The sequence below is a fragment of the Delphinapterus leucas genome, chromosome 15 (genome assembly GCF_059928025.1).
Source record: "Delphinapterus leucas isolate spDelLeu-1000000601 "Yukka" chromosome 15, BTC_Dleu_Yukka2, whole genome shotgun sequence".
NCBI lineage: Eukaryota > Metazoa > Chordata > Mammalia > Artiodactyla > Monodontidae > Delphinapterus > Delphinapterus leucas.
In genome coordinates, this window is record NC_143143.1 from 62,101,535 (window position 1) to 62,113,705 (window position 12,171).

Below are 12,171 nucleotides of genomic sequence, written 5' to 3' on the forward strand. Positions count from 1 at the left end.
TGTGTTAGGCCCAATGTCCGGAATAGCTGACCTAGACCCAAGGAAGGGGCTGGAAAACCATGGGCAGTAAGCGATGAGGTGCCAGCTCAGAAGAAAGTTGTGTAAGTGCTGGAAAGTGAATTGGTGTGGGCTGTGGGATCTGGGAAGACCTCCAAGACGAGGCAGGCAGGTGGAAAGTGGCGGCCCTTCAGAGCCAGAGGGTTCCCTAGAGATCTTCAAGCCCAATACTTCATTGTACAGCTGCAAAAACCAAGGTTGAGAGAGTGGTGAGGACTTTAAAAAGTCAAGAGCAGACCCAGTACTAGAGCTCTGACCTCCTGTTTCCCTGAGTCCAGCTTTTTATTTCTCTCCTTTTGGCCACTGTAACCTTTCACACCCCTTGCCTTACTTGAATTTCACAGCAACCTTTGTGGGGATGGGTTATTACACACTTCACAGTTGCAGACTAAGGCAGGGAAAAGGGCAATGCCCTGTCACACAGCAAGCCAGACCGCAGCTGTCTCTGGACCCTGAAAAAAGGCCCTCCCCTAAATCGTGGCCCCAGAAGTCGCAGTAGCACCCCGTCTTTGCCTGGCCATTGGCTTCCTTCAACTGCTAGAGGCAGAGCTAGTTTTCCCTGCAGCCACCTGGCATGGGGAAAGAAGGAGATTCATTAAGGATTCCTCATTGAGGGTGAATTTGTCGCCAAACCCAGGATGTTTTGTGTAAACACCTTCTGGTTCAGAAACGCAGACGCAGGCCCTGTGAAGGAAGGGGGAACATTTGCCAAAGGAGAAACAGGCCTCACCAGACATCTGTGGGGCCTGGACCCCAGGACTGGGTCTCCTCCATCTTGGGGCTCAAAGAGGGCTGGACCAGGCTGACCTCTGACCCCTGGCAGATGGGCCCGGGTGGGGAAGGGTTGAGGAAGTCTCCCAAATTGGCAGCTTCTTGGCTGTGACTGGCCCTCAGGGGGCACCCCTGGCCACTGGCAATGTTGGGGAGGGAGGTCATATCTAAGACTTTGGGATAGTCAGACCTGGAAGGGCTCCTGTTTCAGAATCACTTATGTTTCAGAATCATCTATTTCACAAATATTTATTGACTGCCCTGGCCCTGTTATAGGGATTCCACCGTGAGCAAAACCAGACATGGTCCTTGCCCTCAGAAAGCTTTCAGTCTGGTGGGAGAGACAGGCAATAAACACGTGAACAAGCAACTATATCATATGTCAGGTGGTGGGTGATAAGTGCTATGGAGCACACTGCAGGGCAAGGTGGAGAGGGAATGAACCAGGGGCAACTTGAGATAAGGTGGTCAGGGAGGGCTTCTCTGAAGAGGTGGCATTTGTGCAGAGATATGGAGGAGGTGAGCGGGTGAGCCACGTGGGCATCTGGGGGATGAGCATTCCAGGCAGGGGGAACAGCAAATACAAAGGCCCTGAGATGAGCCTTCGTTTGGCAAGTTGGAAGGACAGCAAAGCCAGTGTAGGTGGAACAGAATGTGGGGGGAAGGGGGGGGGCGGGCAGAGTAGGAAGTGATGTCAGAAAGGGGAAGGAGGCATGGAGCCTGTGGGCCTATAGATGGGCCTATAGATGCCCCGCCCATATGGCCAGGCCCTCCTTGGGGGTGGCCTGCAAGTACTACAGCACAGGCCTGTGGCTTCCTGTTTCTCCCTGCTCACAGATGCAGGTTGAGTGGGGAATGCAGGTGAGTTAACATCCACAGGAGTGGCCCTCAACAAAGAAGAGGAAGGAGCTAGTGGCTGCCTACCCCAGCTTCTTTGCCTCTCTGTGGGAGACCCACGAGGAGTCTGTTACAATCATCCAGGCAGGAGAGGACAGTTGCTGGACAGAGGGTAGCAATGGAGAGAGTGAACACTGGTGGGATTCTCTGGGCCTTTGCACACACTCTTCCATCAGCCTGGATTCGTTTTCTCCCAAACTTTGTACCTGTATAACTACTACATGTCCCCCGCTTATCAGCTTGGTGTCACCTCCTCCCAAAGGTCAAGAGTCCTCTCGGGGCCCCCACAGCTTCCTGGGCTACCCACACCTCTGCACTTACCACACCATCTTTTTCTCTAATCATCTCCCTCTCCAGTTGAGAGTTCCTCAGGGTAGGGACCTTGTCTGTCATGTTTGCTGCTGTGTCTCCAGGACCTAGGATGGTGCCTGGCATACAGTCGGTGCTCAGCCACGGGCTCAAAATGAAGCAGAACTTTCTAAAACGCAAAGTATCCAAAAGTGAACAGATCTAACCCAAGGGTAACTAGCTCCCCATCCCATAAGGTGTATAAGGCTGGACTGCCACGTTATTGGGACATTGCAGAGCATGGAACCCTCTGCAACTCAGGTGGAGGTGGATTCTCGGTCTTTCCTAACCAGAAAATTCTACCTAGTCACACTAGGGTATGTCCCATCTTTAGCCACCCACTGCCCCAGGCCAAAAGGGCTGTAACTACTGGGGCTTTGGTGTTTGGGGACTGGAGGCAATAAGAACGATGTTGCACCCCTTCCCCTTGGACCTCTTTTGACTGTTTCTGTGCGCCCCACCCTTGGGTAAGTGTTCAGTGACCAGCACCCACTTCTCTCCTTCGGGAGGACTGCTCTCAGGCTGCTGGAGCCTTCTGGGGGGACCCACCCTTCCTCCAAGCTGTAGCTCTTCATTTCAGGGTTCGGAAAGCCCACCCTCTTTGCGTAGGATGCTAGCAGGGGTGTGGGTGGATAACTCTGAGGTGTAACTTATGCTCCAGAGTTCCCCCATGGAGTCAGGCTGAAGCAGCCACCCACACGACATCCGCAAGTGCTACTTGGCTTCCTCTCCTTCCCTGTCCTGCCTCCCCCACTCCCTTATGGTCAGAACCCTCCAACGCTCTCATCTCACTCAGTAAAAGCCAAACTCCTCACTGAGGCCTGCAAGGCCCTACATGACCTGCCCTACCTCTCTGAGCATCTCCCACCTCTCTCCCCATCACCTTGCTGCTCCTCAAACCAGACAGGCGCAGTTCCACCTCAGGGCCTTTGCACTGGCTGCTCCCTCTGCCTATACTTTCCCTTGGTGTCCTCTAATCTCCCTCCCTCAGCTCCTAAAAGTCTTTGCTTAAATTTCACCTTCTCAGTGAGGCCTACCCTGACCATGCTATTTAAAAATAACCCCCCCAGTACTCCTGATCAACTTCCTCTGCTCTACTTTTTTTTTTTTTTACAGTTTTTGTCACTTTCCAGCATGCTATTTAATCTACTTATATTTATTGTTAATCTCCCTCTGTTAGAAAGGAAGTTCCATGAGGGCGGGAATCTTTGTCTCATTTGTTTCTGATGTATCTTCAATACCTAGAACACTACCTGGCCCACAGTAGGTGCTCAATAAACATTTTTGAATGAATGAATGAGGAAAAGAGCCAGAATTCTAACCAAGGCAGATCTCTCTGAGGCCAGGCTCTTAACCCCTGTGCTGGAGGTGGAGGTGGAAGCAGCAGGTCATGTCAGGCCTTGTTAAGGTAAGGGGATTGGATTTTGTTCCCAGATCAATACAAAGCTACTAGAGGGCCTTGAGCAAGCATGGGACGTGAGTGGGTTTTACCTTGTGAAACCTCTCTGGCTGTGGGGATAGGATGGGCTAAACAGGGCAAGTATGGTGCGGACCTGTGTGTGTGTGTGTGTGTGTGTGTGTGTGTGTGTGTGTGTGTGTGTTGGGGGTGGGAGGGTGATGATGGGGGCTTGGAGAGGTGACAGGGCTGTGACTGCACTGGAGTTGGGAGTAACAGGAAGCTGGCTCAATATCCCAATTTTCCAGGCAGCCTGGGTGGCTGCCCCAGGGGCTCTGGCCTGCGAGTGGTCCAGGCCAGGCCTCCCAGCTGCTGACAACGTGCCCTTGTCCCACAGATGGGCTGTTTGCTCTCCTGGGTGGTCCCCAGTGCCTCCCTCTGCTTCCTTTGTGCCTTGTGGGCTTGGCAGGTGGAGGGGAGGCTTCCACTCCCTCTCTTCCCCTGACCCAGAGAATAATCCCTTATATTCATGTGATTCTCCTCATGCCCTCACTTCATCCTCCCACGTCCCCAGGGAACGAAGAAATCTGATTCCCATTGGGCAGATGAGGACACTGAGGCCCAAAAAGGGCATGGGATCCTCCCAAGGTCATGAAGCCAGATGGGGATGCCAGGTGGGGACCTGTGTCCTAACCCCCTGCACCTCAATTTCATCAGGCAACAGATGGTCCCAAGGCTTGACTTGAAAAATCTTAAAAGTGACCTCAAAGATAATACAAGCCCAGAACATTCCCGGCTTCCCTGAGCTGGTCTTTTTTTTTTTTTTTTTTTTTTTGCGGTACGCAGGTCTCTCACTGTTGTGGCCTCTCCCGTTGCGGAGCACAGGCTCTGGACGCACAGGCTCAGCGGCCATGGCTCATGGGCCTAGCTGTTCCGCGGCATGTGGGATCTTCCCGGACCGGGGCACGAACCCGTGTCCCCTGGATCGGCAGGCGGGCTCTCAACCACTGCGCCACCAGGGAAGCCCGTGAGCTGGTCTTTACTACTACCTTTAATACTAAATCCATTCATGTAAAATTCCATGAATAGATTCTTCTTATTGAAAATGAAAACATTGCAGAGAAGACTGAAGTTCCGTTTTGACACCCCTCCCCCATCTCAGTTCTCTCCACAGTCCCAGTTTGGGTGTGTGATGATGTTCATTTAAAGATGTAGTTAGGAACCCAGAGAACATATGTAAGACTATTATGTGCGTGGCAGGGTAGGGAGGTGGGATGGAAGGCATTGCACACAAATGATCACTCTGCAGCCTGTTTGCTCTTGGACATCTTTGATGTGTATATTTAGATCTCTCTCCTATTCCCTGACCGCAGCAGAGTATTCTATAGTCTATAAGCACCAGAGTTCATTTGTTTATCTAGTTTCCTAAATTAAGTTTTACATTTATTTTTCATGCAGTAAAGTACAGGTGGTTGAATTAATCCCACCTCTCAGCTCTTAGCACGTGATCATGAGTTAGTCTTCAAAGACCCTCTCTTGTTTATATTGTTTTCTCCTTTTCCCCCCACCCCCACTCAATTCTGAGCTCACCGAAACCCTCTCTACTGTGTTTGATATATGTCCTTAAATATTTGTGATTTCTTAAAAAATGCATAGTAGTTGTGTTATGTGTTTATGTATTTTAAAATTTCTTATTGGGCTTCCCTGGTGGCGCGGTGGTTGAGAGTCCGCCTGCCGATGCAGGGGACACGGGTTCGTGCCCTGGTCCGGGAAGATCCCACATGCCGCGGAGCGGCTGGGCCTGTGAGCCATGACCGCTGAGCCTGCGTGTCCGGAGCCTGTGCTCCGCAAGGGAGAGGCCACAACAGTTAGAGGCCCGCGTACTGCAAAAAAAAAAAAAAAAAAATTCTTATTAAGGTATAACACACACAGGAGTGCACAAGTCTTAAGTATACTATAGTTTATGAACGTTCAAAAACTGAACACACCCAAGTACCCAGCACACAGATCAAGCAGCCCCCTCCCCAGGAGAGCCCTCCAAGCCCTCCCGTCCACCACCCCAAGGTAACCACCACTCTGACTTCTAACACCATACATTGATTTTGCTTGTTTTTGAACTTTATACAAATGGAATCACACAGAGTGTGCTCTTTTATGTCTGACTTCTTTCGCTCAACATTTTGTTCATGGATCTATCTCTATCGCTGGGTGTGGCTGTAGATCACTTACTCTCGATGCTGAAGCGCACTCCATCAGAGGACTCACAGCAGTTAAGCCATTCTGCTGCTGGTGGAGCTGTGGTGGTTCCCAGCTTGGGGCTGTTACAAAGAGCGCAGATATGAACAGTCGTGTGTATGTCTTTGGGTACACACACATATGTATCATTTCTGTGGCGTGAATACCGAGGAGTGGGATTGCTGGGTATGATTAGTTTTAGTAGATAGTAGATACGGATAATCCACATAATATTATTGTGCTGTAAGTTGTGTTAATGTCCCACTTTTTTTTTTTTTTTTTCTCATCTCAATGTTCCTTGGATCTATCCACATCCTCTGTGTACCTCTAGTTCCTTGCTCCTGGAAGCTCCAGAGAACCCGTAACCGCTTCCACCACATTTCATACGTCCTCCTCCTTGGTTGTGGGTGCTTGAGTTCCCTTTTTCTCCTCATTGACACACACAGTGCCACAACGAACACCCTAGTGTGCTGTTGCCTTGATGAAGGGTATGCACACACTTTTTTCCCCTGAACAATGCCACACTGCCCTCCAGAACGGCTGTACTCATTTATGCCCTACCACTGATGCACATCCTCCCAAACATTAGGTATTATCCACCTTTCTGCGGCTTGCCAGTGTGGTGGTTGTGAGTATCATGTTTACTGACCCATTCTTTTGTGGATGGACACTTAAGCTGTTTTCCATCTTTGGGGATTATAAGAAGTGTTGCAATGATCCTTCGAGGACACATCTCCTGATACCTGTCTGTGAGTTCTTCTCCACCTCATCTTCTTCTACTCTCCTTGAACCCTAGTTCCCAAACACTCCCTGACTTGCCCACCTCTCTGCCTTTGCTTGGGCTGTGCCCTCTGCCTGGAGTACCCTTTGCTTTCTTTCTCCACTTGTTGAGGCTTACTCTTCTCTTAAGGCCCCTCCTGCTAGAAGACCCCATCCCATCCCCGACCTGGTCCCCCAGGAGGGTGGCTCTCCCTCAGGTCTTCCAGAAGGACTGTCGTCCTCCTTTTCTTCTGGCATCGATCACTTTCTTGTTTTGGACTAAACCTATTTTTGCCATGGTTTTGGCTTTCTCACTGACATGGGAGCCCACTGAGGCTAGGAGCTCTGTGGGCTTCCCCTCAAGTACCCAGGACCCTCAGATGATGTCCCCGGAGAGGTCTGCTGAATGAATGAGTGAGGCCGTGACATAATCATGCCTTGGAGGGAATTAAGAGTTCAATCTCTCTCTCTCTCCTTCTTTACCAACCAAAACATTATGGAAGTTGCTCTTTCCACTGGAAAGAGAGTGGAACATGGAGTCCAGACTTCCACAGTGTTGGGTGGGGATGCGTGGCTCAATCTCTCTGTAAAATGGGTGTTGGCACTCAGTTATTCACTCAAGGCCATGGTTATTGAGTGCCTACACTGTGCCAGGCTCTGCAGATTCAATGGTAAACAGGACAGGCCTAGTCCTGAGCCTCACGGGCTTTTGGTCACAGGGACATGATTGACATTCATGCAGGCACCATTCCTATTGTGATAAGGCTCAAATGAAAAGCTCAGAGTCCAATGAGATTGTATAGAGGGGTGTCCCAATGTAAATCAGGGAATAGAGGTAGCTTTCTTAAGAAAGTGACATTTGACCTGAGACCTACGGGTGAGTAGAAATAAACTAAGCAAATGGAGAGGTTATGGGTGGGTATGGGGTAAAGAAATTGTTTCAGGCAGGGGAAACAGCAAGTGCAAAGACACTGTGGCAGGAGGGAACCCGGAGGAGGCAGTGTAGCTGGATCCCAAGGAGAAGGGGAGAAAGAGGTAGGCGATGAGCTGAATGGACAGGCAGGAGCTAGGTCATAATGCAGGGCCTAGTGGGCGAAGTGAAGTTGGAAAGTGGGCTCATTCACTTACTAAATAATTATTGGACACCTTCCATTAGCCAGGGCTGTGCTATAGCACCGAACAAGACAGACAAGGCCCTTGTTCCCACAGAGCTTGCAGTCTGGGGGCAGATGGGCTGAGGACTTCCCATGCACTGTCTCATTTGATCCTTACCACCACTCTATGAAGCAGGATACTCATTTTATTGACGAGGAAGCAGGCTTAGCAAGGTTGAACAATTTATTCATCTATTATACAAGGAGTCTTGAGGACTTACTGCAGCCCATTTAAAAAGGCCTATTTTGAGCACTTTTACTCAATGCTGATATGTGTGGGATAAATTGGTAGAGTCCCTATAGGGGGCATCTATCCAAATTATAAACACACCTACCATTGAATCAGCAAGTCCATTTATTATACAGGTATCCAAAATGGTGTGTCCACAAAGTCATTCACTGAAGTATTGCTACAGGCTGGTGACAAGCTAATTGCCCACCACCTAGGGGATTGGTGAAGTAGATTATGGTACATCGATGCAATGGAACACTGGGATGCCACAAAAAAGAACAGGAGTGCTCTCTATGCACTGATATAAAGCAACCTCCAGAAATGCTGTTATGTGAAAAAAAAGCAAAACACAGAACTGTGTATAATTAAGCTATGATTTGTTTCAGAATGGTAAAGGACAGTATAAAGATAAGCAGTGGGGGGCAGGGGAGAAATAAAGAAGGAAGGGAGGAAGGGAGGGAGGGAGGGAGGGAGGGAGGGGAAACTTGTGTACCTAAGTGAAGGAGAACCTTGGAGAACAAGATAGGAAAGACATATGTGTTGCCTTTGTACCTTTGAATTTTGAATACTGTGAATGTATTAACTATTCAATAAATAAACACAATGACGTTTGTTTAAAGGACTTTCAGATTCCATGGAGGAGAAAGTGACGTTGGAATAGAGAAGACATCCCAGGATTGTTGAATTGAAGGTGTCTCTGTGATTCCCTTGTTTTACAAATGAGGAAACTGAGGCCCAGAGAGGCGACGTGACTTGCTTAAGGTCACCTAAGCAGGTAATGGCAGAATGAGGACTGGCTGTCACCTGAATTGTAGACTGTGCCCTTTCACATCACAGCTGGTTCAGGATCACTAAGCATCTATGTGCCAAAATCTGCTAAGTGAGGACACAGTGGTGAACAATGTAGGCAAGACTGCTGCCTCCACAGATCTTGTACTCTAGACAAGAAACAAAAACATACGTATTATAACATCATGTAGTGATAAATGCTGTGGATGAAAAATAAGGCAGGTGAGGCGACAGAGCATGGGGAGAAATGATGAGGAAAACCCCTCTGAAGAGGCAACATTTTAGAGAAGAGAGAGATGGAGCCTTGTGAACACCTGGGGGAGCAGAAGGAACAAAAGCTGGGTGAGAGGGAGAAGGCTGGCATGTTAAAGGAATAGCAAAGAGTGTGGCTGGAACAGAATGTGCGAGGGCAAGACCGAAGGATGAGAGGTTGGAGAGGAGAGCAGGAGAGAGATTGTAGGCAGGGCTGAGGAGTCAGGCTCAAAGTGAATAGGAAGTAATCAGAAGATTCGGAGCAGAATGGGATCTGATCAGATATCTCTTTTTTTTTTTGCGATACGCGGGCCTTTCACTGTTGTGGCCTCTCCCCTTGTGGAGCACAGGCTCCGGATGCGCAGGCTCAGTGGCCATGGCTCACGGGCCTAGCCGCTCCGCAGCATGTGGGATCTTCCCAGACCGGGGCACGAACCCGTGTCCCCTGCATCGGCAGGCGGACTCTCAACCACTGCGCCACCAGGGAAGCCCCAGATTTCTCTTCTAAAAAAGCCCCCCTGGCTAATGGTGGAGACTGAACAATAGGAGGGGAAGAAAGGCTGCAGAGCGCCCAGTGAAGAGGCTGGCGCAGTCCAGTTGTCCAGGAGAGTAGCGACAAAGCTATGGTCTGGGGCGGGGTGCTGGGGAGCAGAGGTCAGTCTTCCCAGCTGCACAACGAGGGGTTTGATGAGATGGTCCCTTAGGGCCTTTCCAGCTCTGGCATTTTGTAATTTGCTTGAATTACCTCAGCACACACCAACTAGGTGCATCCAAGCCCCTGTTTTTCTTTCCTCACAATCTCTTGGATGCTGAGTCTGGACAGAGCCCAGTGACCTGAAGCTCAGAGTGGAGACTCCTGCCCACCCCCACTTCTGTCCCCACTTCCCAGGGACAGATGGGTGGGCAGCAGGAGACAGCTGTGCCTTGATGCCTGCAGGGCCCCGGGGGAAGGATTTATCTGAGCGTACATAACCTCTCTCTGCCTTGCAGGTCTTGAGTTAAAAGCCCCAAATACCACAGCCCCAAGGGGCAAGGGTTGGAGGGTGCCAGGAAAGGGGCAAGACAAGACACTTTTCTGCTTCTGTCTCCAGCTGCCCACAGTGGGGCAGAGACCTGGGCTGCTGAGAACTCCAGCCTGGAAGCAGAAGGCCGTTAGAGCCGAGGCTGAAACCTGGTGGCCCTCAGGCCACATCTGACCCACTGACCTATTTATTTGGCCTGAAAAGTATTTGAGAGAAAATGGAGCCAAGGTTTAAAAATCAAGAGATTTTACAATAAAATCTGGATTTCTGGCTTCTCTTGAGTAATTGGAAAATCTGACCATACTGACTGCCTATTCCCATAGGACAGCACTCAGCAATAGCTGAGTAGCAGCCGTCCCCATTATTATTTCAATTTATTAATAGGTAAATACAGTCGCATGATTCAAAAAATTATAAATAGGCATATTATAAAGTCTCCCTCCCAACCTGTTTCCCTTCTGCCCAGTGCTCCCCAGTAATCTCATTTCCTTACGTAGACTTCCAAAGTTTCTTTATGCATGTGTAAACAAATACAAATATAGATTATTAGTCCCACTTTTCACCTGTTCTGTCCCTTGCTTTTCCATACGGCTGCCTCTCCGTATTAGGAGACAGAGTGCTTCATCACCTCCTTTACTGCCACATGCCATTCCGTTGTCAGGAAGTCCATGATTTATTTAGCCAGTCCCCTACTGATGGGCATGTGGGTCGTTCCCAATTTTTCTTGTTATAAACAATGCAGTGTCAATTATCTTGTGCACAGTTTGCACAGGACTAAAGGAATTAGTCCTGTGTATTAGAAACTGGTCCAAGCAGAGGGAAACTGGTCCTGTGTATTAGAAGCTGGTCCAAGCAGAAGGTGTGGTAGGCATGGATTAAGCTCTTAGCTAATTGAGGAAATGTGATGAAGGCTGTTCCCAAGAGTGATTCCCAACAAAGCCCAGAGGCCATGTCCTTGGGCACTAAGGAAAAGCTCCCAGATTTGCTTCTGCCACTTGCTAGATATACTTCTCTCTGGACCTCAGTGTCCCTGTTTGTAAAATGAAAGAAGAGCTCAGGGAACTAGATGAGATCTCAAAGGACCTACCCACTTCTGACCAGCTGTGGTTCACCTTCTGCCTCCACATCAGCCAGACCCAGCCTCATCTTAGCCCTTGAATGAGCCTGGCTCAGTCCTACTGCAGAGCCTTTGCCCAAGTTATTCTGCCCCCAGCCCCAGTGGAACACCACCCCTGTACTTCCTCTTTGGTCTTAGTCTAAATCCCTGATCTCTGACCTCAGACCACTCAGAACACACTGGTCCAAACTTGCTCAGGGCAGAGTCCCCTCTACAGCACCAGTGGCAAGTGGGTCCCTCCCACCTGACCCACTCAGGCACCCCATCAGTTCCTTCCTCAGTGTCACTCCTCCAGTTGCCTGAACTAGAGTTCTCGAATGCCAACTCTGCTACTTCCTAACTAATGGTCTCGGGTAAATGACAGCACCTCCCTGAGTCCCAGTTTCCTCAACCCCCCCAAAAAAGGCTAGTTGGAGGATAACGTGGTAATATCAGTAAATTTCTTAGCACAGCTCCTGACACACAGAAGGGCTTCATAGTTACACAAGTGGCTGACCTTTTCCGAATAAGTTACTTTGTTTATAAAACGAGGAGAATAGCAGAACCTATTTCATAGGGCTGATCACTTGTTCATTCATTCATTCATTCAGTGATTTTTATAGAATATCTATTGAGTGCCAGGCACAGCACTGGGCACCCGGCGATTTGTCAGTGAAGAAAATGGATGAATTGTCCCGACTCTCATGGAGCTCCCAGACAATTCCAAACAGGCAGACGTAAAAGATAAATTGCCAGTGTATTGATGTTAAGAAGGAAAAGACTAAAGTGTCATGGAAGCTCATAATAGGGGAGGGTCAGGGAGATTTCTCTGAGGGATAGGGAGCAGGGCACAGCTGGGTAGGAGATCCAAGAGGGCTTTCTGAGGGAGGCATCACCCCAGCTAATGATTAGCATTAATTTTCACCACAACCCTAGGAGGAAGGCACTGGTTATCCCCCAAGCCCACCATTTTACTTTCTTTTCTGAAGCTAAGAGAAATTGAGTGACTTGCCTAAGGTCATAGAGCCAGGAAGGAGTGAGTAAGTAGGTTTTGAACCCAGGTTTCCTGGCTCTAGAGCCTCATACATAAAAGTGTGACTTCTACTGCCTGTTTGAACAGGCTGATCCTGGGATGTGGAGAGGCATGGGAGGTAGAGGGGCTG